Source organism: Felis catus, chromosome C1, assembly GCF_018350175.1.
Source record: "Felis catus isolate Fca126 chromosome C1, F.catus_Fca126_mat1.0, whole genome shotgun sequence".
Classification (NCBI taxonomy): Eukaryota; Metazoa; Chordata; class Mammalia; order Carnivora; family Felidae; genus Felis; species Felis catus.
Window position 1 is genome coordinate 10,894,092 of NC_058375.1, and position 12,415 is coordinate 10,906,506.

The 12,415-nt window shown below is 53.6% G+C and overlaps 1 protein-coding gene and 1 long non-coding RNA gene across 8 annotated transcripts in view; one reads left to right on the plus strand and one right to left on the minus strand.

Annotated features, from left to right (window-relative positions):
* Positions 1-11,805, minus strand: part of LOC111561932 — a 28,560-nt gene extending 16,755 nt beyond the window's left edge. The window contains exons 1-2 of one of the 3 annotated variants that reach the window (XR_006583693.1): positions 11,062-11,805; positions 9,874-10,876 (exon numbers count right to left, since the gene is read on the minus strand). This is a non-coding gene — a long non-coding RNA (uncharacterized LOC111561932). Of the gene's footprint in view, positions 1-9,873 lie in introns of all 3 variants that reach the window. The other 2 variants (XR_006583694.1, XR_006583692.1) reach the window with 2 other exon arrangements.
* Positions 1-12,415, plus strand: part of KAZN (kazrin, periplakin interacting protein) — a 1,126,623-nt gene that overhangs the window by 1,083,625 nt on the left and 30,583 nt on the right. The window lies entirely within an intron of this gene.

The following is a 12,415-nucleotide window of genomic DNA, read 5'->3' on the forward strand; positions in this document are numbered from 1 at the left end:
GAGCCATCCAGGTGCCCCAAGGACGCTGCGTTTTTTTATCTAGTTCCATGGAGCACCCCCTACCCCTCTGGGACGTGTGGCAATGGGCGACTCCTTCAGCCCCTGTATCCTGTGCTTGGAGGCGCTAAGGCAGTGGTTCTTTGGAGAGCTTGGAGCCCACCACACTTCTGACATCATTTAGCCCTGGAAAGTTCCTGAGGCTCGTGTGGGATTCCCACGTGCCTTAAGGAGTGAGCCAGGAGCAAGGCCAGGTGGGCCTCTTTCTATCCCCTTTGCTTAGTTAGAAAGGACCTGAGTCAGTGTAGGGCATCTGCACACGGGCCCCCACAGGCTGGCTAAGAAGTGCCAGCCCCGGGGTATTCATTTTGTGGCCGTCCCGGGTCCCAGGTGTGGGCAGAGAGGCCCAGTCCATTGCCACAGGGCCTTGGGCAGGGACAGGAATGGGCACATCCTGCCGGCACAGCTGGCCCTGCCTGCCCTGTCTCCCCACCAGCTCTGAGCTGCCTAATGGCTTTCCCCGGGACAGGCCACAGACACTGGTGGCACATCCAAGCTGGTTCCATGCACACACAGTGCCAGCTCCCTTCCTTGCTAGGACACCGATGTCTCGGGGGGCGGCACGGAGCCTGCGGTTGGGGGCGGGCAGGCCAGGGAGGAGAGAAGTCCTCCTCTAGCAGCTGTCACCGCAGACGCCAGTGCTGTGGCGACAGGGAAGGAGGCTCTCGACAGGCCAAAGGGAATCTGAGGGCCTGTCTACAGGCTCTGAGGGTCAGAGATGACAGGCTGGGTCACCAACTGCAACTCGCGTGTGAGAGCCACTTCCAGGTCCCCTCCGTCTCTCCTTGCGTGTGCGGGAAACACACGATCGTTTCAGCGACAGCCTGAACCCAGCAGAACTGATAGAAACCAAGCAGTACAGGGAGGAGCGTTGAGGAAAGACCGGGCTTTGGAGCCGGATCTCTGGGTTCGATCCCAAAGAAGCCACTCACTCACCCAGTCCCTTTGGGCCTCAGTTTTCCCCTCCATGAGATGGACACGAAACTGCCTATCTCCCGAGGCCACTGCCAAGATGACGTAACAAACGGGCAGAAGCGCCCAGCCTATGGCAGCTGTGTGTCTCAGCGTGGCAGGAGACTCACGTGAGAGGAAACGTGGGCCCGTGGCATAAGACACGGACTCTGCGTCCTGGCTGTGCGTTCTGTCCACACCTGATTGACGTCTCTGAGCTCCACTCGCCTCATCCGTGCAATGGGAACGCAGCCGCTCACTGAGCTGGAAAGCACCCGGCAAGCCCAGCCGTCACGGCGGGGGCCTCCCGGTATGAGCTGGAATGTCCTTCCTGAAACCCTCTCTGCTTTAGGTCAGCTCTAGCGGCCCCGCCACACAGTGCTGTGGGCGATGACAGGGGCTCACCTCCACGAGCACTCTCGGGAGCCAGCACTGAGCTGCACGCTTACCCCCCCTCATTCCCGCTATGTCCCGGTCCCAGAGGCCTCCGGCAGGTTGGGAAGACGGTACCCGGGGGCCCCGCAGTCTGGCCCCTCCTAAGGAAGCAAGCCCCGCTGGGCTCTGATGCTTCCAGACCTCCTGATCTTTCAAAAGAAGCCAAAAATGCCACAGATACACCACAGTTCTTACTACTGGCAACTCAGGGTTTTTAGAAGATCGTGTTCTTTAGGGGAAAAAAAATTTCCACGGCCCTGGTCTGTCTCCAGGCCACCTGCTCTGCCACGTCCGCTCTGGATCCCCTCTGTCCTTGTCTTTCCCCTCGATCGCAGAGCCCCGTGTGCCTGCCTGGCCACAGGCGTCCATTTCAATTTGACACGTGTCCTCCTTCACCAGAGGGCCCTGAGGCCCTTCCCTCGATGGGGAGCCCGGCAGCAGGGGACCATGCTCATTTCTGAACCCAGAGCAGGGCTCCCAGAGCTCGGGGTGTTGAGGAAGTAGCAAGTGCCCCCCGAATTCTGGATTCAGCACAGGAATCCTGAGCCCGCCTGGCCCCCAAAGGGCTGCGGTCAGACTCGGGGGCAGCCTGCCTGCGGCCCGGAGCCCAGCCAGGGGACTCCACCATTTCTCGTGGCCGCGCTCGGTGGGATTCAGAGATGGAAAGGGTGGCAGGGGAGGCCTCGCTTCACCCTCAGGTGGAGGTGTTGATGGGCTGACAAAGGGGGACCCCCAGCTCTCCCAGAAATGCCAGGCAGATGCGTGGTCACCGGTGCGGAAACAGCCGTAACCTGCAGGCCCAGGGATACGGTGTGGGTGTCAGGCTGAGGACGGAGGACAAGGACTGGCTTTTGGCGGGGGGGAAGAAGGGCGTAGGGAGAAAAGCTGGGGGAGGAGAGGAGGACGCGATCTGCAGACATTTCCTGAGTGCCAGGCGAGTCCAGGCCCTTGACATACACTCAGTAAGTCATTCAACAAACAGGGGCTGGCCGCTCCCCGTGTGCCAGGCCTAGGGCTCAGGCGGAGGATGCAGGTGCGAACACGAGACGACAAAAGTCACCCCAATGTAGTCCTCACCAAAATCGCATGAAGGGTCTGTTATGGTCCCAACCTTACAAGGGAGGAAACGGAGGCTCAGACAGGTGACAGAAACAGCCAAGGGGACATAGCACGTGATGGAACAAGGATAAGAATTGGGGTCCAACAGCGCCCTAAACCCAGGCAGGTGCAGGTACAGCTGACAAAGCCAGGAACTGTCAGAGTGGCTTAGTCCCCTCTCACCTCCAGAAAGTCAAGACCAGCACCAGCTTTTTCCCTGACAATTCCAGTTAGGTGTCGAAGTTGTAAGAATGCCCTCCATGAGCCCCACCAAAGCTCGCTCTTCATTTTGAAGGACATTAAAGATCTACTGCTCAGAAGCATCTTTGCTCTTCCTAAATTAGCCTTGGTGCCAGAAACAGTGTAGCTCATCGCAAGTACAGGAAAGTTCCAGGCAGCTGGGAGTATTTTGAAGGAGGTTGGAGGCTGGACAGTTTGCACTCACCTCTTAGGATGATCCCAGAGAGCGGCCTTGGCTCCGGGGGCCTCGCCCTGAGCCAGAGGTCCACAGATCCGACTCGCTGGCGGTCCCCCCTGTGGCAGCGAGCAAACGGATAGGGTCCCACGACCATCCTGATAACCGCGGTCCACGGGACTCACAGAAGCAGGCTGAGCCGACCCAGAAAGGACCTCAGAGGTCCTGAGGGCCGGAGGGGAGCCGGGAGGGCTGGGAGCCAGGCTGAAAATCCCGTCAGGGAGCCCGGGCACAGCTGAGCCCTCAAAGCGCACAGCAACTGGGTGCTCTAACCTGGCTTCCCAAGAGCCGTACAGACGCAAACTCGTCCTGTCTCCACGGGGCCCTGGGAGACCGATCCTTCTCCAGCCCCCAGCCTCTGCTTCCCACGGGCCTCACCTCCCAGACCTGCCCATCGGTAGAAAAGCCAGTTAGGAAACTAGGCCCTCAAGAGTACTAGCCGTGGGAACACAGGGGGAGGCCGCCCCCAGCATCAACAAAAGGGCAGAGAGATTTCAGGTGCAGATCAGACTCTAAGAAGGTCTTCCCAAACGTGGGCACTATTCGGTGGGGGGGGGGGGGGGGACAGGTCAGCAAGGAGCAAAAAGGAAAGCTCAGTGGCTGTCGTTGGGTGACACTGCACCTGCCTGCCCTGGACCCCGTCTCCACATCTTGCCCCTAAGTCTGTAAACTTAAGAAATACTTGCCAATCAGCCACCCGGGAAGGGCGTACGGAGCAGGTGAAGCCTTGCCCAGTCCAGGAAATCGATTCCCTGCCTCTTGGGGAAATTCCCCAAGGGGCTGGTGGGAAGTGGTGACAGGGGGAGGGGAGATGATGTCCTCTGAGGTTGGGGACAGGGGTCTTGTCGGCCCAGGGGACAGACACAGTGAGCACAGGGGAAGGGAAATATGTGATGTTTTCTCTGAACGCATCAAGCAGTTACCGCTGGTAAGGGCTGAACTCTGACTTCTATGTGTGCTTTGTGGTGCCGTGGATTTTCTTATTTTTTTAATGTTTATTTATTTTTGAGAGAGAGAGACAGAGACAGAGAATGAGCAGGGGAGGGTCAGAGAGAGGGAGACAGAATCCAAAGGAGGCTCCAAGCTCTGAGCTGTCGGCTGAGCCCAACGCGGGGCTCGAACTCACACACCTTGAGATCATGACCTGAGCCGAAGTCGGATGCTTAACCGATAGAGCCAGGTGCCCCAGTCTTGTGGATTTTAAAGGACACGGGGGGAGGGAGTGCTGTCAGCTTTTGAGCTCAGGGCCTCCAAGCACCCGCTGGGCACTGGGGTCAGGGTGTTGTGGGTGGGTGGCGAGCCCACCGGGGTCCCGCCGTCACCCCAGCAGCTACATGGTCAGTGACTCGATGCCGTGTGAACCCGTGTTGTCGGTCTGGCACTCCAGGGTCTGTCTTTTGCACATCTTTCACAGGGGCTGTGACTGCGGGCTCCAGCAAAGCATCTCCATGCAATGCAGCGGCTGTTATCACGCCATAAAATGTTACTTTCTCATATTATAATGCAGAATTTTAAAAGTGAGAATTCAGCTTCTGGCTGGATAAGTGCTGACAGGGGGCTCCCTGCCACTGCCCAAGGGCAGGGAGTTTTGACCTTACTTGGCTGGCAGAGCAGGGCGGGTCTGAGAACAGAGGGGCCCCGGGGCGGAAGGATGGGGGCACCCGGAGCAGCCACCCTGTGTGCTCACTGGCATCTAGGGTGTGGAGGCCAGGTATGCCCCTAACCATCCTCCCCGGCGCAGGACAGCCCCCACGACAAAGAATGAGCCAGTCCCAGATGTCATTCAGCAGCGCTGAGGTCGAGAGGCTGAGAAACAGGAATGAGACCATATGGTGTGTTCGAGAAGCTGCAAGCAGCTTGATGTGGCCGAAAGGAGGTGGGACGAAGAGGAGCCTGGAGGGAGAGGCCTCCCTCCCTCCTTACCTCTCATCCTGCCTGCTTTCTTTTAACCAACGTCTCTAGAGCACCTTCTGTCCAGGCAGTAGAGGGCAGGATCCGGCTCATACAGGCTCACACACAGATTTCCTCGCTCACATCCAGTGACCTCTTGCTGGTTAGTGAAATCGGCCACGGTGGGTGAATCGACACCACAGAGATCGGCCGAGATTGAGCCCTTGCTGAGGGCCAGAGATACCGAGGGAGCAAAAGCAGGCCCCGCCCCCTTCCTTCCGGGGTTGACATTCACCAAGTAATCCCCTGACCATTCATTTCAGCCGAGAGACGCGGGCAGGAAGAGCCCCTGGGTTAATGAGAGCCCCGCGAGCACACGCACCTGGAGCGGAGGCGTGCTGGTGACCGGCCTCCCCCAGGTGACCTGAGAAGGCGTCCCTGGAAGAGGCAACATTTCACTAGAGCCTGAAGGCTTCATAGGAGTTCACCAAGCACATAAGCCAGCGGCCGGGGGGGCCTTTCAGGCAGAGACCAGCAGGTGCAATGGATTCGAGATGGGGGAGGGGATCCGGAGTGCTGGAAAAGTGCCAGAAGCCCAGGGTGCCAGAGAGGGGGTGAGGGACAGAGGAGAAGCCGGCCAAGGGCTGAGTCGCAGAGAGTCTTGTCATGTAAGGAGTCTGGGCTTCATCCAGGGAACCGGTGATGGATGTTGAGCAGAAGAGGTCCCTGGGAAGATTCAAATTAAAACAAAAACAAAAAACCATCGACTGTCCTTTTCCCATAACTTGGGCTTCTGCCGATGGCATTACGCATCACCGTGAACCAGACTTGGGTGGTAAAGAGGTGGAGAGACCTGACCTCTGACCTGGGAACTCCCTCTGTGGCAAAGGCAGATGGACAGACCCGCCCACCAGCGGTGCCCACAGAACGTGAAGAGCGCTGGGTGGACACTGCCCTCAGCCAAGAGGGACGTCCTCTCAGGCTGCACGGAGCAAGACGGACCGGGGACCCTCCCTCCACAGAACCACTAAAGCTAAAATAGAGCATACTTCTTCATGTATCTCCGACCTCACCAAAAGTAAGGGATATCCCCAAGTTGCCCTTATCCAAAACTAAGAAGCTGTGAGCTAATCCCAGAACAAGGAGCAGTGAGTGATAACTCAGTGTGGAAACCGGGGTCTGTCCTGGGAACAGATGCTGATGTCAGGACTGTGTACCGAGAAGTCAGTGTCAGGGCGTGGCACAGCGAAGGAACAGAGTCTGTGGTCCCTCGTCCTCCCAGGTCTCTCTAACAGGAACGAAGTGGTCCCTGCTACCAGATATCATCCCCATTCCCTACCTCCTCCTACGCCAGCAGAAGTAACGTAAATCCTCTCTGGAGGATAGCACCTGCTATTTAGACACTAGGGATTCCCAGAAGATCAAATCTGAGTTCAGCACGCATGCAAATCCACAGAAAAACGCAACCAATTTAGAGCCTCCACAGCCTTTTCAGATACAGGAATTACCAATACCAAATATAAGCTAACATGTAGGTCGTTCTTTAAAAAAAATTAAGATGAGGGGCACCTGGGGGCTCAATTGGTTAAGCATCCAACTCTAGATATCAGCTCAGGTCATGATCTCACAGTTCATGGGATCGAGCCCCACGCCAGGCTCAGAGCCCAGCACAGAGCCTGGTTAGGATTCTCCCTCTTCCTCTCTCTGTTTCTCTTCCCCCCCTCAAAATAAATAAACATAAAATTTTTTTTTTAAAGATGAAATCATAACGAGTAATCAACAAAAGGCCATCTAAACAGACCAGGTGAACTTGGAAAAGCACCAACTTTTAGAAATACATAGTAACATTTAAAAAAATAAAATCTGGGGTGCCTGGGTGGCTCAGTCAGTTAAGCATCTGACTCTTGACTTCAGCTTGGGTCATGATCTCATGGTTCGTGGGTTCGAGCCCCACACCAGGCTCTGCAGTTGGCAGTGATGAACCCTTCCTGCCCCTCCTCTGCTCGTGCTCTCTCTCAAAATAAAGCTTAAAAAAAAAAACTTAAAAAAATAAATACATAAAATCCAAGGCTGGATTAACCAGCAGTGTAAATATCCGAAGAGAGGATTTTAAAAATGGAAAATAGGTGTAAGGAAATTACCCAGAATGCAGTGCTGGAAATGCTGCATTCTGGGAAACCGTGGGGAGAAATTAGAGTTTTCTGGTCCCCCACAATAGCCACTAGCCACACGTGGCAACATAAACCTGTATTTGAATTAAAATTAAATAGCGTCTTAAGTTCAGTTCCTCAGCTGCACCAGCCACATTTTGAGTGCCCGCAGTCATATGTGGCTAACAGCTGTCACATGGGACAATGCAGATTATCCAACATTTCCACCATCGCAGAAAATTCTGTTGGACAGCACTAGGTTACACGAGAGCGAAGACAGAATTCGAAAGCCCAATCCCAGTAGGAGAGCAAATGGAGAGAATGGAGAAGAGGTAAAATTTTAAGAGAGAATGCTCGAGAATATTCCAAACATGAACCTACAGATACCGGAAGCACAATTTACATCATTCGGAATAAGAAGACATCCACATCTAGCCACATCGCAATGAAACTGCAGAACCACAAAGGCAAAGACGCAATCTTAAAAGTAGATAACAAAAAGAACAATTTTACTGGCGACAGCTGCCTTCTCTTTAGCAAAAAGGAAGACAGAAGACCGTGGAGCCACGTATTCAAGGTGCAGAAGCAGATGATGGTCAACCTAAAACTGTGTGGCCAGCAAAGCTCTCTGAAGGACAAGGCGGAAATAGAGGCTTTTTCCCCCACATAAACCAAAGTTGTAAGAGCTTACCACCAAATACTCCCAGAGGAAATTTTAAATCACATCCTTCAGGAATAAGAAAAATTACCCTAGAAGTAAGGTCTGAGACACAGGAAGTGATGAACCATGTAGGGAAATTATTCCGGGTCAATATGATCAGCAGAAAATAACCATGATGAGGGGCGCCTGGGTGGCACAGTCGGTTAAGCGTCCGACTTCAGCCGGGTCACGATCTCGCGGTCCGTGAGTTCGAGCCCCGCGTCAGGCTCTGGGCCGATGGCTCAGAGCCTGGAGCCTGTTTCCGATTCTGTGTCTCCCTCTCTCTCTGCCCCTCCCCCATTCATGCTCTGTCTCTCTCTGTCCCAAAAATAAATAAACGTTGAGAAAATAACCATGATGATAATGTCTAAAATTATGGGGCTTTTTCAAAGGACAGAATTAAAATAATCGACATGGTAGGTTATAAGTCAGAGTGATCAGAATGTTTTAAGTAACTTATTATTGGGGACAGAGCATTAAGATACGCTCAACCCTAGGTTTCACGTTAAATACGCGTACGTTTTCAAGGGAAACCATTAAAGAGTGGTTCTAGAATTCAGCACACATCAGAATCACCTGGGCGGGGGAGGGGCTTGTTAAAATGTGGATTATTTGGCCCAACATTCAGACCTTCTGCTCCAGGAACTTGGGGGGGGGCAGTCCTAGACTCTGCACGGCTAACAAGTCCCCACGTGCTGCTGATGCAGCTGGCACAGGGACCCCACTTTGAGAACCACTGAACCAAAAACAGAGAAACAGGATGCTTCACTTCCAAACCAACAGAAGGGGGGAAATACGGTGAGAAAACAAGCAAAACCTTCCATCTAATCCAGCTCTGTTCAGCAAAAATACCATGAATCACACATGTAGTTTTAGGCTCTAGTAGACACATTAAAAAGTCAAAAGAAACAGGTGAGATGAATTTTAATATCCAATTTAACCCAATATGCCCCAAATATTAGCATTTCAACATGTGATCAATATAAAGATTATTGGGATTACTTCTTCTTTCTTTGGACAAAGTCTTCAAAACTCAGTATTTTATACCGTAGACACTTCTCAATGTGGACAAGCCGTATTACAGGTGCTCGATAGCCACGTGTGGCGCGTACCTACCATACTGGACAGAGCCAGTGTAGACCGTTTGTGACATGAACTTGCAGAGGACAGAGGCCCCCACGCAACCTCTGAGCACCCACTGAATGCCAGAGACTGAGCTGAGCACTTTGTGTGGATGGTACATCACCTCATTAATTCCCACTTAGGCCTGTGAGATTAGACATCATTATCATCCCATTTCACAGATGGTAAAAGTGAGGCTGAGAACGTTCGAAACACTCTCCCAGATCATCTGGCTGGTGAGCAGAAGAGCCGGCATTTAAACCCAGGTCTCTTGTATTTCAGTGCCAGCCTCAGAACCTCAGGTTTTCCGTAAAGGATTTTCTGTAACAGGCCAGGTAGTAAATACCTTGGGCTTTTTGGACCAGCCGATCCATCAGGTGGGAGAAGGTAGAACCTCTCCTGCCAGAGCCACCACGGTCCCCCCCGTGTTCCAAAGGACCCAGACTGACTGCCTCTTGGCGACACCTCCTCTCAAGACTCTGCCAGGGGCTCGGCCAGCCTCTCTAACTCACCAACTGTAAACGTGAGTTATGCCCACTCTCAGGCTGAGGCAGAGGGGAAATAAAATCCAAGATTGATGGAATCCTGAACATAAAATCTGGCATCATGCTGCCTGCATTTTGGAAAGTACCCTTAATTAACGGTTTATGATCCCAAAGACGCCTCCCTCCTCAGCCCCTTCTGCAGTGTCGCCTTGGAGCTCCGTCCTGGGTGCCGGGGGTGGAGGAGTTTGCAGGGAGGACGTGGCGGCCGGGGGGGGGGGGGGGGCGCCGAGAGCTGTTCTCAAAAACCAGAATGTGTGGTTTGCTCGTATGAGCCCAGCTCAGCCTCTGACATTCCTCGAGCCTGGACGCCATAAGTAATGGGAGTTGAAGAGCCAGCTCTCGTCACAGGCCCGGGGCCCCCTAACCACAGAGTGACCCGCACACGGTCACACGCTTGGGAAAACACGCACGCGCGTGGGGGGGGGTTGCTTTTCCTCTTTGCCCACTTACCTGAGGCTCCCTCTCCACCCTCCGCTCACTCTCTCCTTCCTGTCTACCTCTGTGTCCTTGTTGTTGCTCTGACACAGTCTCGCTCCTCTCACCTTCTCCGTTGCCTATCTTCTCCTTCCTTCCTCTCTCCTGTGCCTCCTTTGTCGCCTTTATCTGGGGAGGCCCAGCCACACACCGCCCACCTGGGCGCCGGAGAGACAAGCCCACCCCTCGCCTCGCGGGGAGCCCCACCCTCCCACCTGGACCAGGCCAGGGTCCAGCTGGGACGATGCGTTTCAGCTGGGCTCGACACCAAGCGGGACCCCTGTAAGTACCTGAGCCGAACTCAAGCCCCGTTTTATCCCAGGAAGGCAGTCCTCAGGGCGGGGCCCTTTATTCCCAACAATAACCACCTTCTACCCGGTGCCCACGATAGCTTCACGTTCAGAATTTATCATAGTCACTAACCTGGGAGGTAGAGAGTGTTTTTATTCCCATCTTATAGACGGGAAAACTGAGACTTGAAGAGGTGAAGAAATTTGCCCACAGCCAGGGTCTATTCAACCCTGAGGCCTGGTCTCTTTCCACAGGCCCGGTCCAAACGGACAACACGGGCGGTGTCTCGGAATTTCAGGTAACCAGATGTGGTGACGTTCGTCTCTCATCTTCCCAGAAGCACGGAACAGAGACAGGACCCAGCCACAGAAACACAGGAGCTTTCAGCTCTCCAGCCCAGGGAGGGCACCCTGTTTGGGTGCCACTGATAGGACCCAATCAGAAAGACTTCCCTGCAAAAGCCAAACCTGTCCTTGGGAGCCGGGGACCAGCAAGAGGGACACCGAGGCTGGGAACAGGCAGCTCTGTCACCAGCAGAAACTTGGGGGCCCCCAGACGGGGCTGCAGAGGAAGCTGCTGTTTCCGCATTCCCGGGCGTCATGGCAACATGTGCTCGGACTGGGGACCAGCGCAGAGCTCATGCACCATTGCTGTTTCCCTGGGGGCAGGGCTGAGGCTTTCCATCTACCTGAGAAGGGAAACAATGTTTCAGTGGCTTCTCAAACCTCACCCATCTGGCACAGACGGGCGCCAGTGAGTGGGGAGTCCCTGAGTGCCCAGAGCAGCCCAGGAGAGGAGGCAGGTGGCAGGGAGCAGTATCGTGCCAACCTTACAGAGATAGAAACTGAGGCACGAAGCAGCATATCTGCCCACCCTGAATTAGGTCGCTCCACCCAAGTGCCCTGCAGAACCAGGAGTGACATCTTCCTGGCCGGCAGCTGTGGGCTCCCAAGGGTTCCTGGCTGGGCAGTTCGAGGCCCCCGGTGTTGGGGAGAAAAGTTTCCGCAGAGCTGCATGCGTGCGTGGTCACCAAACTGATGCAGCTGTTTCCAAAGAGTTTAAATGGCAGGGGCAGGGGAGGGGGTGAAGGAAAGCAGCGTTGTAACTTGAACAAGGTTTCTAGGCTGTGGTTTTCAAAACCACGTTATTCGCTGGGTTGCCTGAGTGGCTCAGTCAGTTAAGCGTCCGACTTCAGCTCAGGTCACAATCTCACGGTCCGTGAGTTCGAGCCCTGAGTCGGGCTCTGGGCTGATGGCCCAGAGCCTGGAGCCTGCTTCCAATTCTGTGTCTCCCCCTCGCTCTGTCTCTGTCTCAAAAATAAATAAACGTTAAAAAAAATTAAAAAAACAAAACCACGTTATTCAAACATAATGCAGTCAATGCAGAACACGTGGGAAACAGGAAAGTATGCACACATGCAAATACTCTTGCACACTCACGCGTGCACATTCACACACAAAACCATCACACACACTTATGCACCATTAACCCATCACCCCATTCCAGACAGACTTTTAACATTTACCCAATATCTTATGTGTATAAATATACATATACACACACAATTATAGTTATACATTATATAGTCATATATATATATGTATCATTTTAAAAGTACAGTGGTGGGGGTGGGCACCTGGGTGGCTCAGTCGGTTGAGCGTCCGACTTCGGCTCAGGTCACAATCTCACGGTCCGTGAGTTCGAGCCCTGAGTCGGGCTCTGGGCTGATGGCCCAGAGCCTGGAGCCTGCTTCCAATTCTGTGTCTCCCCCTCGCTCTGTCTCTGTCTCAAAAATAAATAAACGTTAAAAAAAATTAAAAAAACAAAACCACGTTATTCAAACATAATGCAGTCAATGCAGAACACGTGGGAAACAGGAAAGTATGCACACATGCAAATACTCTTGCACACTCACGCGTGCACATTCACACACAAAACCATCACACACACTTATGCACCATTAACCCATCACCCCATTCCAGACAGACTTTTAACATTTACCCAATATCTTATGTGTATAAATATACATATACACACACAATTATAGTTATACATTATATAGTCATATATATATATGTATCATTTTAAAAGTACAGTGGTGGGGGTGGGCACCTGGGTGGCTCAGTCGGTTGAGCGTCCGACTTCGGCTCAGGTCATGATCACACGGTCCATGAGTTCGAGTCCCATGCTGGGCTCTGTGCTGACAGCTCAGAGCCTGGAGCCTGCT